Genomic DNA, 16,595 nt, shown 5'->3' on the forward strand with positions numbered 1-16,595 from the left:
CTAACCTACTGTTTGCAAGTAGGACGACTGGAGTCTGTGGTGGACATGGACAATAATATGTGGACATTTTTATAGGTCTACATCATTGTTGATGGAGCCATGTTATTCTGTTATATGGGATGCCCTAATTTACTTACTCTCCCATACATGAAGCTTCAGGTTGTTTACGGCCTTCTCATTGCAAAATTCTTAGAACATATTTCTTTCTGAATCCATATTTTTCTACTCATGTAATTACATCCCAAAAAACATTCTGAGAAGAAGGAGGATTGGCTCAAAGAAAATGCACATTGTACATCTGATACATATAGACAAGATCCTCTCCACCAACTTTGTACCTGTTTTTTTTTCCCCACCAACTTGTGTAAGAACACTCATTTCCTCATTTCTACTGACACAGAATTTTTAAAATATTTCACTCTTATCCACCCGATCAGTAAGAAAATGACACTTCAGGGATGGTTTTATTTGCACTTGAATGGCTGTTCTGTTTAAAATTTATAACTGGCAGGAAAATGTATTGCAAGAAAAACTAGGAATAAACCATGATCCAAATGAAGAAACCTATAAGTCAATTAAAACAAAAAAGGAGATTGTTTTTGAAAAAAAATAAAAGACATTGTGGGCTGAGTGCAGTGGCCCATACTTGTAATCCCTGCACTTTGGGAAGCTGAGGTAGGAGGATCACTTGAAACCAGAATGAGACTAACCTGGGAAATAAAGCAAGACCCCATCTCTACAAGTAAATTTTTTAAAGAAAACATTAGCTGAACATGGTGGTATATGCCTGTAGTCCCAGCTACTCAGGAGGCTGAGGTAGGAGGATCACTTGAGCCCAGGAGTTCAAGGCTTCAGCAGTGAGCCATGATCAGGCCACTGCACTCCAGCCACCTGGGTGACAGAGCAATACCCTGTTTCCAAAAAAAAAAAAAAAAGAGCAAAGAGATCGCCTCTCGAATTCATCTGTTATCCCCAATCAAATGACAATTTTTGGAGGAAGCTGACAGAAAGAGCACCCTTTAAAAACCCATTATTATACAAGTCTGCTGAGAAGAAGACTGCATCAGTCTGAAATGAACACTGTTGGTTTTTTACATGTTATTGCTCACTTTAGTAAATGTTAGCTTTATTCAATTAATTTTATTAAGACTAACCACAGAACACCTATTCTAGTTAAGTTTTAATCGCATTTAATGTGTGAGCTGACAAATTTATTCAGCTCCCACACTACAGAGTTTCTCTATTGTATGAGATTTCTTACGTCTGTGGGTTGTACTTTTCAGTAAAGTTTTACCACAGCTATATCATCTTGAACATTTCTTTTTGGTGTACACACCAAAGAATGAAGGTTATCACTGGAGAAGTCCCATCCATACCATTTTAGATGGTTGTACTGCCACATCAAGCCTTAAAGACTTAAAAGCTTTGAACTCTGAATTACAATGTTGCTTCTGTATGTGGACTCCAATGACAATGAAACATATTGCTATAAAATCCCTCCATGCTAGTCAGGATGGCCTAGGCAATGCTGCAGTAAAAATTAAGCCACTAAAAATCTCAGTGGTGAGTCACAATGAATTTTTATTTCTTACTCTAAAAAGAAATCCAACACAGATCAGATAGCGACCTTCTATCGACCCAGTCTGGAATAAGCAGCCTCCAAGATCACCTTGGCAGGGATAGAGAAGCCTGAGGATGTTTATAAAGGCTAGACCTGAAAGTGGCTTGTATCACTTTTGCTCACACTCCATTGGCTAGAACTCAAACATGGGCACACTCTTAACTGCAAGAGTTACTGAGGAATAGAGTCTTCTTATTTGCAAGGAAATGGAACCAGTGTGATTAATACAGCACTGCCTTTGCCGCATCCTTCAAATGTCACTTCTGCAGAGCTTCTTGCCTGTGCAGAGAATCTCATAGAAAACCTGAGCACTAATATTCTTTCATAGTAAGAGCATTGGTTTCATTTCCGAGCACACTTTTGAATGTTCTTCATACAGAGAATATTTTTCCGTTGGGGACTAAAAAAAATCTAGGGACTTTGGCTAAACTGAAGACCTTACCATAATCATCCCAATTAGAATTTTTTTCCTGGATACACCCTTTAATGGAAATTTGACCTCCAACTACAAACACTACCACAAACCACCCATTTGTCAAGAGTAACCTACTTTGCCATTGTAGCATACAGAAGTTCTTGAAATCCACAATTCTTGCCTGGTACACCCCAGTGCTGCGGGCTGACATTGTCGATGGCATTGTCCCTGTCTTTTGCTCCCCCAGCCCTCCCACAGGCTGAGTAAGCTTCTATTATCTGGAATACAGTGTGGCTTCTGTTTTCCTAATTTAACCCTGACTTACTACGTTTATAATGTTTCTCTCTGCTCATGTAGTCTTTGATGAGTCAGAAGGTCTTTGCCATGCTCACAATGTGTGTAATGTGTCTCATATATATGCACTCTCTGTTGGGCAAGGAGGTGTGAATTACGACTGAAGCCCTTATCACATGCCTTACACTTATAGGGCCTCTGTCCTGTGTGGACTCTGAGATGAACATGAAGATCTGAATTCCGGCTGAAGCCTTTACCACACTCATCACATTTATATAGTTTCTCTCTGGTGTGATCACGCTGATGGAAGTGAAAATATGAACTGTAACTAAAGCACTTTCCACACACTTCACATTTATATGGTTTTTCTCCAGTGTGAACTCTCTGATGAGTGTGAAGAACCGAGCTATAAGCAAAATCCTTTCCACACACATTGCATTTGTATGGTTTCTCCCCTGTGTGGACTCTCTGGTGAATGTGAAGCTGTGTACTTTGGCTGAAGCCCTTTCCACACTCACCACACCTATAAGGTTTCCCCCCTGTGTGAAACCTCCAGTGGACTTGAAGAACAGAGCTTGAACTAAAACACTTGCCACACTCACTGGATTTGTAGGGCTTCTCTCCAGTGTGGACTCTCTGATGGATAAGAAGGTTGGAGTACTGTTCAAAGCCCTTCCCACACTCTTCACCATTTGTAGGGCTTTTTCCCTGTGTGTACTCCCTGATGAATACAAAGAAGTGACCTACATCCAAACGCTTTCCCACATAAGTCGCATTTGTAGGGCATCTCCCCTTTGTGGACTCGATGATGGCTGTGAAGGGAAGAGTTGCACCTGAAGCCCTTGCCACATTCTTTACATTTGTAGGGATTGTCTCCTGAGGGGACTTTCTGACATCTGGGAAAGTCTGAGCTCTGTTAGCAGCCTGTAGGCCATTCGTGGAATTCATAGGGAGTCTCTTCTGAGTGGCTTTTACAATGAATGATAAGATATTGGCTCCGACTTAAGTTCTTTCCATACTGGTCACGTTTATAAGATTTTTCTCCTAGGTGAGTGCTGTGATGGACACGAGGATCTGTATCATTTGCAAAGGCCACCCCACAGTTATTACATGTGAAAGGCTGTGGTAAATCATGGGCCGCATCATGATGTTCAACTGTTGATTTCATACTCAAGTTTTTCCCACAGTTGGGGTGTCTACCAGGGTCCTCTCCTTTACATTCTTGGGACTCATGATGATCACGTGAGGTCCAAATGAGGCTGTCATCATGCCAAGCACGTCTGTACAATTTCTTTTCCACGTAAATTCCCTTATATCTTCCCTGAGATTTCTGGAGCTCGGTCATTATGTTGGCTTTCTTCCAAGATTCTGGGGTAAGAACCTGTGTCAGGCTTTGCCATGCTGTGATATCTCGATTTTTGATAATGGCATTTACTCCATAGTTTTTGTTTTCAGAAATCTGAAGAGACATGCCTGCCCACTCTTCACAGAGGTAAACATCTTCTAAATGTGGGGAACACTGTTCTTGAAGGTTCATGATATAATCCTGACTCACACTTAAATCCCGGATCCTTTGTTTCCAAATCTGCCAGCAATGAAGCACTTCTTGAGAAAGGCAATTTAACCCCTTTTCCTGAAGATTCAAAATGTTTTTTTAATCCCGTCTCCCATGAGAAGAAAGAGAATTTGTGAATCTCCTGTCCAGAGGTTTTGAGAAAATGAAATATTATGATGGGGTTGGAAGTTGTCCCTGGCTCCCATTGACATGTGAAACAGTTAGAGCAACAATAATTCTAACCTGTGAGCTGCCAATTAGAAATCAAGTATTGTAGGGAAATTAAGAGAAATCTTGGCCAGGTGCAGTGGCTTATGCTTGTCATAGCAACACTTTCAGAGGCTGAGGTGGGAGGGTCACTCAAGTTCAGGAGATTAAGACCAGGCTGGGCAGTACGGTGAGATCGCATCTCTACAAAAAAATTAAAAATTGTCTCGGTTTTGCCTATGATCCCAGCTACTTGGAAATCTGAGATTGGAAGATTGCTTAATCCTGTGATGCAGAAGCTGCAGTGATCCAAGATTGTGCCACTGTATTCCAGCCTGGGCGAAACGGCAAGACCTTTCAACCCCCACACAGCAAAAAAGAATAAAAGGAAATCTTAGGAAAAATTTATGAAGGAAGAAATTCACCTCCCCGCTATAAGAGTAGTCAACAAAAAGACTTTAATAATCTTGCTACAAAAAGTATGGGAAAGGCTCCCATTTTGTGTAGTGTATGTGTGTATAGAAATAATACATATTGATGGAGTGTTTTTCATATGTTGGGCAGAGTAAGGGACACAAAGGGTCACAAGAGGTTTCAGAAACAAACAGGTTCTATCTCTTGATGTCTTCCCTTCCTTCACATCACTGTCATATGGAGGACTATCATGTATGTCTGTGTACAAACTGCACAACTGTACATGGTGAGCCTTAAGGGGATGGGGATAAAAAGGCAATGGGGATTGAAATAGGGATAAACACTGTGAAACATGGTCCTGGCATTGTGCGGGGATGCATATGTAAACCTCTGAGACAAGCTCTAAGAGACAGCCTTTTTATGTTCCCCGAGGTTCTTTGTCTTCGTGAAAAGATAGAGACCACTCAGATCCCATAATCCATTTCCTTAAGTTCTGACCTTTTAAGTTATTGCAGAATCTCAAACAGCCATGACTATGAGAATGGGGAACAGATACTGTGGATTGTCAATGGCCTGGCACCCAGGGAAGCAAGATTGTGGTATATAACAAACCGGGGGCTGAGGCAGAAGAGGACGATCATATTTTTGGGACCCTATGATGGGTTTCAAAATGGCATGAATATCATGGTCAAGTCCCACTGGATACTGCTTCTGGTTTAAGGTCCTTTCTGGGTTGTTTTATTGAAAGTGACTTTAGTTTATAAGATAGTATCAGGGAAAGGGAGACCATGAGCAGCCCCAAATGGGCTTTAAGCAGTGGTTTCCCAATTGTTCTGATTGTAACCCACAATAAAATCAGCACTGTGATTCAGTAGGAATAGGCACGAACATCAACACAGACTGCTCACTAAAACAAAAGTTTTATCAGCTGATACTTACATACGATGTGCAATGCACTTTGATATATTCTTTTGTTTTCTGTTCTATTAATCTATTTTGCTTTTTAAAAATTGCTAGTTATGACACAGTAATTTGATTTCAGGACTCACCAAGAGGGTTTTATCCTGCAGTCTGAGAAACAACTGCAGGGATATGCAGATTTATGTAGAAGGTCCTGTGTTTACAGATTACACTTTGGTTTCACGAGGTTATTTATTAAAAACACAGGACCTAGGGCAAGATTAGGAGGGCTCAAATCCTAGTTCTTCTTATAAGCTGTGTGATCATGGGCAAGTTATGAATTCTGTGACTCAGTTGTTTCATCCATTGATATGGTTTGGCTGTGTCCCCACCCAAATCTCGTCTTGAATTGTAACTCCCATAATTCCCAGGTGTCATGTCCCATAATTCCCACATGTCACAGCCCCCACACAGAGTCCCTACCAGGGCACTACCTAGTGGAGCTGTGAGAAGAGGACCACTGTCCTTCAGGCAACAGAATGCTAGATCCGACAGCTTGCACCGTGTGCCTGGAAAAGCCACAAACACTCAACACCAGCCCACAAAAGCAGCCGGAAGGGAGACTATACTCTGCAGAGCCACAGGGATGGAGCTGCCCAAGACCATGGAAACCCATCTCTTACATCAGCGTGACCAGGATGCAAGACATGGAGTCAAAGGAGATCATTATCGAGCTTTAAGATTTGACTGCCCCGTTGGATTTCAGACTTGCATGGGGCCTGTAGCCCCTTTGTTTTGGCCAAGTTCTCCCATTTGTAACAGCTGCATTTACACAATGCCTGTACCTGCACTGTATCTAGGAAGTAAATACATTGTTTTTTTATTTTACAGGCTCATATATGGAAGAGACTTGGCTTGTCTCAGATGAGACACTGGACTGTGGACTTTTGAGTTAATGTTGAAATGAGTTAAGACTTTGTGGGACTGTTGGGAGGCACGATTGGTTTGAAATGTAAGGACATAAGATTTGGGAGGGGCTGGGGTGGGATAATATGGTTTGGCTGTGTCCCCACTCAAATCTAATCTTGAATTGTAACTCCCACAATTCCCATCTGTCATGGGAAGAACCCGTTAGGAGGTGATTCAATTATGGGGGCGGGTCTTTCCTGTGTTATTCTCATGATAGTGAATGAGTCTCATGAGATCTGATGGTTTTTAAAAGGGAGATTCTGAATGGGCGCAGTGGCTCATACCTGTAATCCCAGCACTTTGGGAGGCAAAGTGGGTTGATCAGAAGGTCAAGAGATTGAGACAATCCTGGCCAACATGGTGAAACCCCTTCTCTACTAAAAAATACAAAAATTAGCTGGGCATGGTGCTGCATGCCTGTATTCCCAGATACTGGGTTGGCTAAGGCAGGAGAATTGCCTGAACTTGGTAGTTGGAGGTTGCAGTGAGCCAAGATAGCACCACTGTACTGCAGCCTGGCTACAGAGCCAGACTCAAAAAAAAAGGGGGGGGGTGGTTTCTCTGCACAAACTCTCTTCTCTTGACTACCACCATGTGAGACGTGCCTTTCACCTTCCACCATGACTATGAAGCCTCCCCAGGGATGTGGAACTGTAAGTCCAATACATCTCTATCTTTTGTAAACTGCCCAGTCTCATGTATGTCTTTATCAGCAGTGTGAAAACAGAGTAATACGTCCATAAAAGGGGGATAATAACAGTAACTATCTGTATTAGTCCATTCTCATGTTGCTAATAAAGACATAGCCAAGACTGGGTAATTTATAAAGGAAAGAGGTTTAACTGACTCATAGTTCCATGTGGCTGTGGAGGCCTCACAATCATGGCAGAAGGTGAAGGAAGAGCAAAGGGACATCCTACATGGCGGCAGGCAAAGAGAAAGCCTGTGCAGGGGAACACCAATTTATAAAACCATCAAATCTCATGAGACGTAGTCACTCTCATAAGAACAGCACGAGAAAGACCCCTGCCCCATGATTCAGTTACCTCCTACCAGGCCCCTCCTACAACATGTGGGAATTATGGGAGCTACAATTCAAGATGAGACTTGGGTAGGGATATAGCCAAACCATATCTCTATCTCATAAACTAAACTTAGGTAACACATAACTGTATATGAACCTCTGAGAAATGAAAACGAGGTTAGATATTTATCAAAAAGTAATCAAATAAGCCATCACTTGGATTACACTTACTACGTACAAGTAAGTGTTGGCTATTGTAACTGCCAAAAAAATCAAAGTTCTCCCTTTGTTCCTTTAACATTGGTTTATCCAAAACATTGGATAAACATTGATTTTTCTGCAGAAGCAACCCATAGATCAAGGCTCTTGGTGATGTGTGAATTTTATAAGTCTCATTCTGAGAAATACGAGGAAAGAATGAGAGCCTAAATGTGTGATTAGGGGAGGGAGTGATTACTAACTGCATTAAATGCCCACAGGCCAGGGTATGAGATTTGGGGAGAGCTCCCTCACAAACCCTTCACAAGGGGCCAGATCCTCACACTGATCTGTAAAAACTCATTAACTGCAGGGTTCTAACCTGCACATGCATCTCTTAGGAGTTTTCTTTCCAGTGGTCAAAGTTTCTCTTTGTGATCTAACTGGAGTTTTCTATCTGGTATGAAATGATGATTTCAGGACACAGGTCCAGTGGTCTGATGCTCAGTTACTCACCCACTGAGATGAGATTCCTGAAGTTTTCCAGCATCACATCTTGGTACAGGTTTATCTGGGTTTTATCCAATAGAGCAAGCTCTTCCTTGGTGAAGACAACAGCTACGTCCTTGAATGTCACCCTTTCCTAAAACATCAACCACATGCCACGTTCAATCATCCACGCAAATGACTGGTCTTAGTCTGTTTGGGCTGCAGTAATAAAATACCACAGTCTGATTAGGTTAAACAAAATAAACTAACTTCTTACTGTTCTGGAGTTTGGAAAGTCTAAGATCAAGTACCACCAAGATAAGTTTCATTCAGGTTTCTTCTCTTGGCTTGTAGACAGCTGTCCTCTCACTGTGTCCTTACATGGCAGAGGGAGAATGAGAGCAAGCTCTATTGAGGCTCTCTCATAAGGACATTAATCCTATTGGATCAGGGATTCCCAAAGGACAATATTAATCAAATTATAAAATACGGCCCAGGAAATAGGCACAGATAAATCTATACTAAGGTGTTGTGCTGATACCCAAGTCTAGTACTGTTCCATGATTTCATTTCTCATCACACGCCAAGATTTGGTATTTTCACTTTTTCATGGCAGGTTAATCTATTGTTATCATGTTAAAAGGAACTAAGAAGACAGGGTAACTAAAAGCCTGGCTCCTAGATTCAAAAAACACAATAGAGAAAAGGGAGATTATTAGGATAATTAAGAACACTTGGATATCAACTCGGTATTAAAAAATGGTGGTATCAATGTGAAATTTCTTGAGTATGTTAGCAGTAAGGTGGAAATGTAGGAAAATGCTCTTACTCTTAGAAGACACAAGCTGAAATATTTAGGGATGAATTATATTAATGCCTGCAATTTATCCCCAACTGGGTCATCAAAATACAATATAGATATGTGTGTATATACGTATATTATGCATATGTTTGTGGGTGATTGTCAACAATTGGTGAATCTAGGTGAATATTACACATTATGCTCTTCTTTCATTTTCGTGATAAATTGAAATTTCTCAAAATAAAAGGATGTGGGGAATAATCTGATGTTAATAACCATCTCCTAAACAAGAAACAAATTTTTACATAAAATATTTCTATCGCTGCATATATCACACTGCTCAGAGTTAAGTATTTACAGATATGTTCTCTCAATAGACTCTGCATCTCTAAATAATGCAGAGCTTTCAAATGAAAGTTGCAAGCGGTTACAAAGGACGTCACAAAGAATATGTTCCTAACAATTGTCCAATTACCCAAATCTGACAATGATTAAAAACAAAATCAGGGGGAGTCAGCACGGTTGTCCTAATAGCATCACTCTCTCAGTAACACTACTGTATACCTTCTTCTGTGGGAGGCAACAAAATCGAATTTGAGTTAATCATTCAGGAAATACAGATACCCTGAAGTCTACTTGGGGTGTTCAAATGTAGGGAGAAGGGGTTAGGGATAGAGGTTCACCCAGCTTATGCCCCATTCTCCCTTCTCTGCCTCAACTATAGAGCCTGGGAAAACAAAACACTCATTTCTCCACCACCCTTGTAGCTGGATGGATGCCTTGTACGAAGCCTAGGCAGCGATTGTCATAGGATGCAGATACAAGGAGAGCCCCAAAATATTAAGAAACCAAATTTATCAACGAATAAACACTTGCAAAAATCTATAAATCTTTTCCTGTCTTAAGTATTCTTGTATAACCATCTATGAAGTATTCTTGTAAAACCTTGAACCTGAATCTATTCAAGCATCTGGTGCTTCCACTTACAAGAAATACTGTGGATAGATAACACATTGAAAGATAAGAAAAGGAAGCAAACAAATGCATTCCAAATATAGGAAAGAACACAGGACACCAAACTTGGTTTCTACAACAAGGCAATAGCAGGAGAGAATAAAGTACAGGGGCAAATTTCTCTAGATTAAAAAAGATTATGAGATACAACAGCCAACTATATGATAGTATAGACCTTGGTAAGATCCCATTTGAACAAACCAACGGTTAAAAAAATTTTTGAGATAATCAGGGAAATTTGGTTATTGTCTGGGTATTAGATAATACCAAATAATTATTGATTATCTCATTAGTCAATATTTTAGGAAATATATACTGAAATACATAGAGAATGTGGTAAATTAGATTGCTGTTTAGAAATATCCTCTTCCATACTCACTAATCCCACTAAAGGACCAGAGTGTGTTTTCTTACCCCTTTAGTTTTGACTTGGCAATGTAACTTACTCTGGCTATCAAAATGAAGCAGAAGTGAGAATGTGCCAGTTCTAACCTGGGCCTTGACAGATCTCACGCGTTCACTTGCTCTCTTGTCCCTCTGTCTTCACTATGAGGGCACACCCAAGCTAACCAAAACCAGCAGAGTGCTACCAAATATTCATGGCATCGGCTTTAGATCCTGGCCGTAACCATTGAGGACACTGTTATAGGAGGCTGGAAAAATGGTGACCTGGATGTAGTGGTGAACATTTGGTAAACTGTTGCTGTAATTTAGAAGATAGAAAATTTACCTAATGAATCTTGGACTTGGGCAAGATGGTTTCCAGGCAGAAGGATAAAAGTGTGAGCTCATTCATTTTAGTTGCATATATAATAAAGTACTATACAAAAGTGATGTGCTCAGAGAAAAACCAATACAGTGTAAAATAACATGCCTCTTAAAAATACTCTGGGAAAGAAAAAAATGAAAAAGAGATTAAGCAATGATTAAGCAATGATTAACTTTGGCAAAAAGTTAATCATTGAAACTGCATGATGGGTACTGCAAATGGAGGCTCATAATACCATTTGTTCTTTTTGTGTACTTTCATAATTAATTTTTTTCATGATTAAAAGAAAATCCTTCCTCCACACTGTCATGGTCTTTTTAATGTGACAACTTGGCTAAGCTACAGTCCTCAGTTATTGAATCAAACACAAATCTAGGTATTGCTATGAAGATAATTTGTAGATGTGATTAAAGTCCATAATCAGTTTACTTTAAGGGAGATTATTCTAACTAATCTGAGTATGTCTGATTCAAAAAACTAAAGGGTCTTATGAGCAGAGCTGAGGCTTCCCTGAGAGGTGGAGAAATTCCACCCATAGACAGCGGCTTCAGTCTGTGTCTAAGAGTTCTGGCCATCCTTCCTGAGGGACTGCCATGTGGATTTTGGACTTGCCTAGTTAGCCTCCATAATCATATAAGTCAATTCCTTAAGATAAATCTCTTAATATATATCTCTTACTGGTTCTGCCTTGCTGGTTGAACTCTGACCAATAGATACCCATTCAAATCTTGTTACTTATCGAACGAGACCAGTGACATTTAGAGTATAGTCATGTATATGCTGCCCATGCACTCAGATGCTGCGGCAACACCAAATTGCTATAAAAGTTTCTGAACTTACTCTTGATTCTTTTTCCCTCATGGGGCAGTGATAAGCAGTTCATGGACTGGTACTGCTACATGAACCACACTTAGAGTAGCACCAAAGTAGACATCTTGAAATCTGTGAGTTTGTTTCTTCACTTCTATAAAGGGAGTCAAACCATCTGCCTCACAAACTCATTATGAGCAAGATGAAGTAACTAATACATAGTAGTCATTCAAAAAATGCTGACCTCCTTTCAGAAAGCAGAAGTGTCTGGTTCCTCAGAATGAACAGTATATTTAAAGAGAAAGAACCCCTTAACTTACCTGGAACTTAATCATACCATCTTCCTTTTGGAAAGGGCAGGATTCTGGAAAAGCAGAACTGCAAAGAAGAAAGAATCCATGAGATCATGGATTCAACAAGTTATAAATGAACATTGGTTCCTTCCTTATCTGTACAAATTTCTCTCAGTTCCTTCTCTCCCTAGATATCGTCTCTTCTCGTTCTGAACAGACTGAACTCCCACCTCCTCAAGACTTCCCTAGATTTGTCCCCAGTCCCTCAATCTCAGACCACTGTGTAACTCCTATCTCTCTCCTCAAGCTTTTGGGTCAAAACCTGTACATTCTTTTCCTTTTCTCAGATTTGTGAATGAACTGACATAATCTACATCTGTATTATGCTGGAAAAAAGGCTCCAGAATTGCTGAATAAGGCAGCAATCTCAGGGCTGGGCACAGTGGCTCACGCGTGTAATCCCCAGCAATTTGGGAACCTGAGACAGGTAGACCACTTGAGGCCAGGAGTTCGAGACCAGCCTGACCAACATGGTGAAATCCTGTCTCTACTAAAAATACAAAATTAGCTGGGATTGGTGGCGGGCACCTGTAGTCCCAGCTACTCAGGAAGCTGAGACAGGACAATCACTTGAACCTGGGAGGCAGAGGCTGCAGTGAGCTGTGCTTGCACCACTGCACTCCAGCCTGTGCAACAGAGACAGACTTTGTCTCAAAAAAAAAAAAAAGAAAAAAAAAAGAGAGAAATCTCAGGATGACAGGGGCCTTCTGCTATTTCCACTTTTACATGCAAGACTTGACCTTGTATGGCCAGGCCTGTGGTCTAAAGAACTTGCAATTAGCCAAGATATACAAATTAAATCCCAATTTTTATTATTATGTTAATCAATAATGCAAATTTTTAAACATCTACACCTTGACTCTTGGCTTCCTAAACTATCTCTCCAGCAGCCATTCTATCCACTGCTTTTGCAAATATTGATGACACACCTATGACATATAAGACACATCCTCTGCTCTGGAAATGCTCATGGTATACTGAACTATACATGCTCTCAGACAGCAAGTAGCAAAGTAGATAGACAGACCTTCTAAGCTCGCCACTTCATATACACTAAAGCCCCTTCCTGTACTGCTTATATCAGTGAATTCCCTTGCCAATTAGATTCCAGTTGGGTTCAGCCAATGGGGAAAGTCAGCAAGAGATCCAGGGAAGGGACAAGAGTGAAGTCAGAATATTTATTCCCCCAGGTTTTTCCCTAAAGGTTGCTGTGGAATGGCTAAGTTCCATATCCATTGACCAAAGTTCATGGCCACCATCAGGCAGCTGTCATCCAATGAATCTTTTTTCAGGTTTTAGCGACTGCCTCCTCCCTTAGCCCTTCAGTCCTAAAGGCAGTAAGTTACCCTGCTATCACTAGCTCTTAAATATTGCCATACCCTTTGTTGATTACCACAGCCTGCCTACAACTTTATAGATTGTCCCTTTATTAAGCTCTTCTCAAATTACCCCATTTGAGTGTTCTGTCTATTTTTTATTGGGATTCCATCAGATAAACCCTGTAAACACAATTGCCTCTCGCCTTTGTGGAGAAACTTACTGAATAAAATTGCCACTTTAAGCACTGTGGAAACTCCAAAGATTAAAAAATAAAAGCCAAAAACCAGGTTTCTGCCTTCTAAGATAGTGCTTCTCACACTATCTGTGATAAAAGACTAGTTTTTATTATTATTATTACTGTTACTTTCAGTCTGTCACAGACTGATATTTTGGTAAGATACAGTAAAAAGAAATTACTGGAAAAAGGAAATTAAGAAGGTATGCAAATTAAAGCCCAATTGTTATTATTATGTTAATCAATAAGACAAAATTTTAAACATCTACACTTAAGTTCTCAAATTATCTGGTCACAGACCAATGTCATTTATTGGCACTGGTCTGTTGGCTACCCTTTGAATTGCAGCTCACAGGGTTATAGAATCAGGTTAATAGAATATGAAATGTCTTTAGGGTAAATCCTTTGACTCTTTTTCTCTCTTTTACTACCTTTAAGAGACATCATTAATCACTTCTTATTTTGGGCTCCAACAAAGGCCAAAATAAGGAATGTTCAAGTCATTAATACAGCATGAATTACATCATTTTAAAATAGTTAAAACCTACCAAGGAAACACTCCTCCTTTCCCCTGTCAAAAAACTACAAATCCTAAAAACAAACAAACAAACAAACAAACAAAAACAAGCCGTAGTCTTTTATCCACTGTACTTGCTAAGGATCTTATCATTTAACAAGCACTCAATCAGTGTTTCTTAATATTAACAAATGCACAAATAGAATTGGCTTGGATATTATACATTAGATGCACGTGCAAAGACATAAACTCACCCTCTACTTCCAGTACCTGTTCTCACTTCAGAGCCAATAATGGGACAGGTTTATTTTCAAGCACACATCTCCACACATGCAGTCACACATATATGGTTGAGGGTTTGGTTTCCTGAATTTCTGGCTTCAGACACTCTCTGCCTGTGTCAACTATGGGCCATGGCAGTAACCAGATGGCACATTCAAATTTGAGGTGAGTTTAATAAACAGACGGCTTACAATGGTGTTGGCTGGGGGTAAGGAAATCAGAGTGGATAAGGCTCTATCCTGGGAAGTGACAGGGAGGTGCCATTATACTACCTGGGCCTTAAGAGGTAAGGGGAGGGAGCAGTCCCTGGAGCCTGGAACTGAGAGGACTGTGTGGCCGGGACCACCAAAACCATGACCTGTTGTTTAGAAGGGCAGCTAATCTGTGACAATCCTGCAGAGAGAGAACTCGGGGACAAGATCCTCCAACTCACACTTCTTCCTCTCTCCAAACCTTCCTGTTGAGACTTCCCATTGGCCAAAGACAAGCAATGCCAGAAGGCAATGGCGGCCTTTCAGGGCAGACAGCAGGGTGGAAAAGGTGGGGAGCCAAAGGCATGGGACACGTGGCACCTCAGGACTCTTGTTTTTTCCCTATCTGCCAAAGTCCACACAGCTCTCTCACACAAATGCCTTTCTCATCCCTCATCCTGACAACTACTCTGATCTGAGGAATACATCACGAATGAGACCAGATGCCCATATCAACCTCTTCAGCGAATGAAGACCTAGAGGAAAAGTGCAGCTGAATCTGGAACTGCAATTGTTCAGAAACACGATCAGAAATGTAATAAAAGCTGCCATTACACCTAAAATAATTAACACTAAATCTCTAACTTTATCAAATATACAGAGAGCATTGAAATTTCAAATTTGTTGAGTGTAATTTAACACTTACATTTGCTCATGTGCTTTATAATACTCAAATTCCGTACTCCCTGGCTCACAGCATGTGAGGTGAGAATGGAGTTAATAATTTGGGGAAGTTCTTTTCTTTTCTTTTCTTTTTTTTTTTTTTTTGAGACAGAGTCTCGCTCTGTTGCCCAGGCTGGAGTGCAGTGGCGCGATCTCAGCTCACTGCAAGCTCCGCCTCCCGGGTTCACACCATTCTCCAACCTCAGCCTCCGGAGTAGCTGGGACTACAGGCGCCCGCCACCATGCCCGGCAAATTTTTTGTAATTTTTTTTTTTTTTTTTTTTTTAGTAGAGACAGGGTTTCACCGTGTTAGCCAGGATGGTCTCGATCTCCTGACCTCGTGATCCACCCAAAGTGCTGGGATTACAGGAGGGAGGCACCGCGCCAGGCCTGGGACCGTTCTTTTCAAAATGTATGCGGTGATATTAAACTCCTGAGTTATTACAGTCTGAGTTGTTTCCTTATTGCCAGAAGCCGGAACCTCTGCCCTGAAGTCAGAAATGCCCCAATGGAGTCAGAGCTGCTAAAATCCAGAGTTCAGACCCAAGACAACTCCCCATCCAAGAACCTAGGGGTGCTGAGCCAGAATCGCCCGCGCCAAACTGAGCGAGAATAGCCCAAGCCATCCTCTATCTCCAGAGAAAAGCTGCTTAAGCAAATCCCTCATCCCATTCAGGGAGGCACAGCCCCAGCCATTACTCCCAAACTCTGAGCCAGCGCCCCTCTGCCCTCATCCAGAGATGCACATTCCAAGACTGGACCCTAAGCCTCGACCCAAGGTGGCACAGCGCAAGTCGCTGTCACGAAACGTGAAGATGCACGTTTTGTCAAACCCAGGGCTGCTCCCCAAACCGAGCCCACGCGCTTCCCATCCCACCCCGGGTAGGTAGGGGCCGCTGAACTTCCCCAGCCTACCCCACCCACGAGGCCTTATCATTGGTCACCAGTCCCCTCTTCCACTCCTCCTACTTCAGTCCACAGGGACGGGTCACAGCTGCACATCCTGCAGCCCTATTCCTGGCTACGCTTCCGAGAGGGGCGCGGTCTAGGCGGGACTCACCCCAGCATCCCAAACAATGTCGCCCGCAGCTAGCATCTGGTACCACGGCGCATGCGCAAGGAGGCCTATGGACTACAATCCCCAGAAAGCCCCGCGCGCAGCAGTGGACATTCGCAAGGCTACCTGGGTGAAGGTAGCCTTTGACTTCCGTGCATTTGGAAGTCCTTTGACTTCCGTGCATTCGTCTAAAATAATGACAATCATAATAACGATAAAGTATTGAAATGTTAAATAAATCACTATCAACGATGAAAAGAAAAAGTTTCAATATTTTACTACTTGGAAATGAGCACTTTACCATTTTAGTGAAGACTTTTATAGGTACTTATTTTATAGGCATGTCTTTTAATGTTAAAACCACGAGACTTTTCAATTAAAATTCACTTAAATATTTCCATCCCCGCCCCCCATCATGTTTTGTTTCTGTTGATGA

The 16,595-nt window shown here is 41.3% G+C and overlaps 1 pseudogene; it reads right to left on the reverse strand.

Moving 5' to 3' along the window:
* Nucleotides 1-1,010: 1,010 nt before the first annotated feature.
* LOC134739072 (zinc finger protein 285-like) lies at nt 1,011-16,214 on the reverse strand (annotated as a pseudogene).
* Nucleotides 16,215-16,595: the final 381 nt, after the last annotated feature.

The sequence above is a fragment of the Pongo pygmaeus genome, chromosome Y (genome assembly GCF_028885625.2).
Source record: "Pongo pygmaeus isolate AG05252 chromosome Y, NHGRI_mPonPyg2-v2.0_pri, whole genome shotgun sequence".
NCBI lineage: Eukaryota > Metazoa > Chordata > Mammalia > Primates > Hominidae > Pongo > Pongo pygmaeus.